A 6027-nucleotide genomic window follows, 5' to 3' on the forward strand; every position below is an offset into this window, starting at 1 on the left:
TTGCACAATTTACACAAATAGTTCAGTCTATAATATTTTTGCAATAATTTTGAAGAAGGATTTACTTAAAAAGGCATCGTAATATCTTACAAATTATGAATAAACTTTATTAAAAAAGGATAAGGGGAAGTGGGGCACCTTTGAAATAGGGATTTTTCACTTATTTTTAAATAAAATTGAGCCCTATCGTGATATAATTTAGCTGCACAAACAAACTGCGAAGCTAAATTACTTTTTGATATGGCTCAATTCCACTTAAACATAGAAAAAAATCTCAATTTCAAAAGTGCCCCACTTTCAAAGGTGCCCCACTTCCCCCTAGAACCAGCAGTGGGGCAGTTTCACGCACGCATGATTTTCAATAACACTAAATTCAATGAAGTCTCAATCAAACAATTAAACTTAGATTATTTAAGGATGAAAAGGCGCAGATTTGGCTTACAAAAAATAAATTTATATCGACTCAAATGAAAAATAACTTGCATTTTACTGCCATAAGGGAAGTCTATGCAGCTTTGTACGGGCAATGACGTCAAAATTAGATTTTAGCTGAGATTCTTAACAATCTGTTTTTGTGATCACAGGTGAAATCCGACCTCGTCAGATTGTGCCAAAATTTTGGATCTAGAGATTTTGACACTCATAGACCTTAAATATTAGGGTAATTGTACCAAATTTCGGCCAGCTTGCAATTTCGGCCATCTCTTTTATTCCTCAAAATTCCATGAATTTTTAATTTTTGCAAATTCTGGCGACTATACAATGCAAAATATTAGCAAAAAATGTCCATTCTATGGTCGAGATGATATGAAAAAGACTGAAAGAATTCCGGAAGGACACGGAACTATGAGAACCAAGTTGGCCGAAATAGGCCACCAAAGCTAATGGCGCTGGCTCACCTTTTCAATTTAGTGAAATTCAATCGATTAAAATTTTAACCTCTTACTCTTTTAAACTGAAATAAGATATGTTTGTCTCTTTCTGTCAAATGAAAATTGAAATTTCAATTTCATTTTCAATTTCAATTTTAAATTTCATTTGACAGAAAGAGACAAACATATCTTATTTCAGTTTGAAAGAGTAAAAGGTAAAATTTCAATCGATTTAATTTCACTAAATTGAAAAGGTGTGCCAGCGCCATAAGTCTACAATTTTTATTAATTTTAAAATGCATTAAGATCGATTTTAGAGAAAACAAAGACGATAAACTATCTACAAGGTTCCAAACAACATTCCTTAAAAAGAAGTAATAAAAAATTCAATTTGTATTAAAAATATTACACTTTAAACTTCACGCTATCACACTAGGATTTTTCACAATTTAATTTTAAATTGAACTCAGCAAATTGAGCATTAAAATTGCGAGAACCACTTGAAATTTTTCATAGCCAGGACACATTTTTGCGAGAAATTTGCTAATGAGTGAGTCCAGTGATGAGGAAGAAATTTTCCTACTTTATGTAGGATACATGTTCAATAAAAATGTGTCTCAAGGTAAAAGGAAGAGATTGTGGGCCAGAAAATGGATCCAAGAGAGATCTGCCCACGGATTCATTGAAAAAATGTACGATGATATCGCAACAGGTGATTTTTTTGGACACAACAATTTTCTTCGTATTGCTACTGAAGAATTTGAGGAACTACTTCACATAGTTGGACCTCATTTGCAGAAACAACGAAAATGAGGGTGCCTATATCGCCTGTCACGGCTTATCTGGAATTGTTGAGCAATTTTAACATTTTAATTTGCTGAGTTGAAATTAATTTGAGCAACCATATTTATGCTATTTTAGTATATTTACACATGTTTTCTGGGCCAAGTATTAGTTTATATCAATAAATAAGCGAAAACCTATTAATTCAAATATTTTTTTATGCTAAATATCGCATAGGAACAATTCATCTGAAAATTAAATTGAATTTACAATTTACTCGAAACTATATGAGCCCAAAACCTTTATTTTGGATCCGAGCTCAGAATATTAAAATCTTGGCGTGACCACCTGACCTCTTGAACTCCTGCCTTCAATCCAATTGAGAATATTTGGGGGATTCTTGTTTGCCATATTTTCGCCGATATTTGCCAATACACTTACGTTTTGGCGTTAAAATCTCCAATTTTAGATACCTGGAATAAGCCTGAAGATAATTTCATCGAAAATTTAATCGATAGTATGCCTAATCACATTCTTGAAATACTTCAGAAAAACGTTGGAATTACTAATTTTAAATATTTGCATAAAAATTATCTCTAATAACAACATTACAAAAGAATTGTTTGACATTATCGTAGTTTTACGATCAAAAAGCGTATAAAATTGATATTTTCTCAATTCAAATTTAAGAAAGATGTTTCACTGTCAAAAAATTATCATAAATAGGATCCAATCAAAGTATTTTGTGGAAAAAATTAAATAAAAAAAAATATATATAGAAGAAAATGTGATTATTGACAAGTGACCATGGTTTTGATACACTGGAAAACCATAAAAATCAGCATTTCTTCAATGGAAAATGGGAAAGCCGTTGCAGTGTCAAAAAATTACAATAATCTATTGTCAATTAATTCAATTCAAAGTATTTTGCAGAAAAAATTTAAATAAAACGAATACAGAAAAAAAATTTGAGTTCTATAAAGTGACGCTTTGGTAGGAGTTTGGCAGAGTCGGTTGCAACAAAGAAAAAATTAATTGTATAGTCTAAGAAAAATCATTGGATTTGTAAGACACTGAGTGTGACAATAAATTGAATTGAATTGACCTCATGGTAATGGTACGCACTTTATAAATATAGTAATTTAGTACTGTATTTATCATGAAAACAATGGCGTTTCCATTTAGAGTAGCGAAAAATTTCCATTTGAAGCAGGTTTTGAATTAGCTTAATTTACCCTACTTCATATTTTTGGAAAATGACAAAGACCAACAAATGAGGCATTTACATTGATCGGAGAATGAATTTTTCATATTTTGTTTATTTTATTTTATACAAATTTTTAAAACCTTACTTTAAGACCATTTTTTTGGTAATTCGTAAAGAAACTTCAATTTTACACCCTGAAAGAGTAGTTTTAAAAAGTTTTTTGTTATTATCAAAAATAAAGCATAACTAATAAGCTTACTAACGAACTCACATTTTTTAAGTTCTGTTCTCTAGAACCTGAGATATAACGGATAATGTAAGGCAAAACAGAAAAAATATAAAAGCATTAATAAAAAAAACATTGTCACGCTTGTCACATGATGGAGCAAAACCAAGGTCAGATTCTTAATCAGGGGACTAGACTCTATCAAACGTACCATGTGAGATCTCCGTTAGCAAAAAAAGTTGTGAATCTGTTGCATTGTGTTATTAACTAATATCTATCTCGTCTTTTAATGAATACATCCGCAATTAGGGGAAAGTGCCCATGCTTGATACGATCCAAGCTTGATAATAACTATTTTTTTCCTACGTTAATCAATAACTATGACTCATAGCAATATATTTTAATAGCTGGTGCTAAGCTTCACATTTCCTAAAAAAAATTAGGATCCCAGCTCTTTTTGCCTAGTTTCAGGAAGCAAAAATCAAAAATGGGTCCAAAACTGTAATTTCGATACATGATATTTTATAAGTATTTCTTAATTGATGTCGCTGTTCAGGAAAACTACTATCATAGGTACATAGAGGGTTCATCAGTATTAATATTTATGTAAAAATATTTTTACTTGGGGACACTGTTTTTGATGGTGGTGGCAAATTCATAAATTCTACCTGTGTCCATCCTATATTTTAAGTAGGGTCCACGAATGATAATTTAAATGTGGCAACTCTATCATTAGATGTGATTCTTTCATAACTACACCCTACACCTATTGTAATCCTCCAATTTTATCGACAATTGACATAACCTTCAACCCTATTGCCTGAATTTTAAGATTGCAGAGTGACATTTTCATGGACTCAAAGTGAAAAAATGGTTTTCGCTAGTGCCCTAATGTCATAAAAACATGGCTTAGAAAAATTACATAAAAGTTATTTTAAAACTAACAACCAGTCGTACAAACGATTTAAGCAGATAGATTAGAGTTCCGTCTAAATATTGATGTGCAATTTTTTGTATCCGGTGAATTTTTTGCAGTGAAAATGGGCCTCCGAATTGTCGAATCAATTATTATACAGGAAGGCCCCGGACCCAACTTGTATAAAAATCGCTACTGAATTTCCATTTTCTTCTTGAGGAAAATCTAAGGATTTCCAGGAACTATGTGAGGTAGGACTATGAACCTAATAAGTGAGACATTTTTTTGTCATAGTGGAAGAATCGCTTCGGTTTGTGTGTTAATCAGAATAAAATCACAAACCTTGGACATCATTTTACAGTATCAAGCATGGGTACTTTCCCTTACTGTTAAATAATATTAAAGAAAGCAAAGGTTATTATATTTATTTAAATTTGAAAACCCGTCAATTTCGTAAAGTAAATACTATCAAATGTCACGAGAATTTTATTCAATAGGAAATTGTAATTTTTCTTGGTTATTTGAACCCTTAATAGTGTTATGCAGATGAACAGTTGTAAACAATAAAAGCAGACTATACTGCAGAACTTAGAATGAAATGTGGAAACCTTTCAATTCCACATAATAAATCCTTTCAATTGATATAGATATTTTTGATAGAGTCGGTAGTGTTCTTAAGGTTTGAAACTCAACTCATTTGCAAAAAAGGAAAACAATTAAGTAATGTCTTTAGGATTTGAGCACCTGAGTTTGAACTTATTCTTTTTTTTATTTTGGCGATTATATATTTATTTTAAAACTTTTAAGAGCAAGGCACTTTTGAATAAATCCCTAATAAAATTACAAAAAGCTGAAAAGAATTAAATTGAAAATTGAACTCACCGAAAAGCTGTGATTTTTTTTAAAAGCCCATTAATTTCTTCGAATCCAATCTGCGATATTGTACCTGAAAATTTAATGTCAGTGTTAATGTTTTCTCTTTTTTGAAACTCACACAGAATAGAGACATTAAAATGGTACCCACCTTCTGTTTTTCTTGTGTATAAATCGTCGTCCTGCGAAGAAATGGGGGAAGTTTTGAGCAATAAATTACTCGAAAAAAACTGCTTTAATGCGTTTTTATAAACTTCTCTTCATTGAATATAAAGTCTGTGAGATTTGTTTTAATTTTTCCAGCATCTCTTCCCTTCGTCCCCCTTTTGAGCTGTCCTGCCGAAAGCAAATGAGCATCAAGTCAAATGTGATTTATTGCTGCACGTTAGAAATTCATGAAGTTTCCTCTGCGAATGCAAAAGAACCGAAGAGGAAAATGATGGATCGATTAAAGGGTCATTACCAGATTGAAAAAGAGGTCGATGGTAAGACCTTGTTAATTCATCATCAATTTATATTTCGTCTGTAATTTACATATTTCTCCCCCCACATTTTCCCTCATCGTACAATTACAATATAATTTGTATTTATCCTCACATAAGTCACAATTCATTGAAACTATTTCAATAACTCTTCCTTTTTTTTTTACAAATTGTTACGAAGTTTATGTGTTGATTATTTATCCTCTCCACTCATTTTTTTTTTTATTAATACAGCGGTTTCGCATTTTTTCTCTCTGAATCATTTTTTTTTGTATGTGAAAAGTTCCTATTAAATAAATTATATTTGCTCAGAGGGCTTTATTCTCTCATGTGTTTGTTTCTTTCTCTCTCTCATTTTTTTTAAATATTGATATTATTTTTCATTTTTTTTAATAGTTACCATTTTTCTCTCTAGATTAAATTTTACACATATAAAAATAGAAAACTCATTAATTTCTTTTTAATATTTTCGAAAAGGTTGTTTATCTCTTTTCATTCACTTCATTTTTTTTTAAATCAGTTTTATAGGTTTCTCTAAATTACTCTTTCATAAATATTGTTTTATTTTCTTTTTTTATTTATAATTTTTTAATCAGCGTGATGAAATAAAATTTAATTTCGCAGTGAATTTCACTCCTTTTTTATCATGAGAAAAAATATTTAAAAAA

Source organism: Phlebotomus papatasi, chromosome 3, assembly GCF_024763615.1.
Source record: "Phlebotomus papatasi isolate M1 chromosome 3, Ppap_2.1, whole genome shotgun sequence".
Lineage (NCBI taxonomy): Eukaryota > Metazoa > Arthropoda > Insecta > Diptera > Psychodidae > Phlebotomus > Phlebotomus papatasi.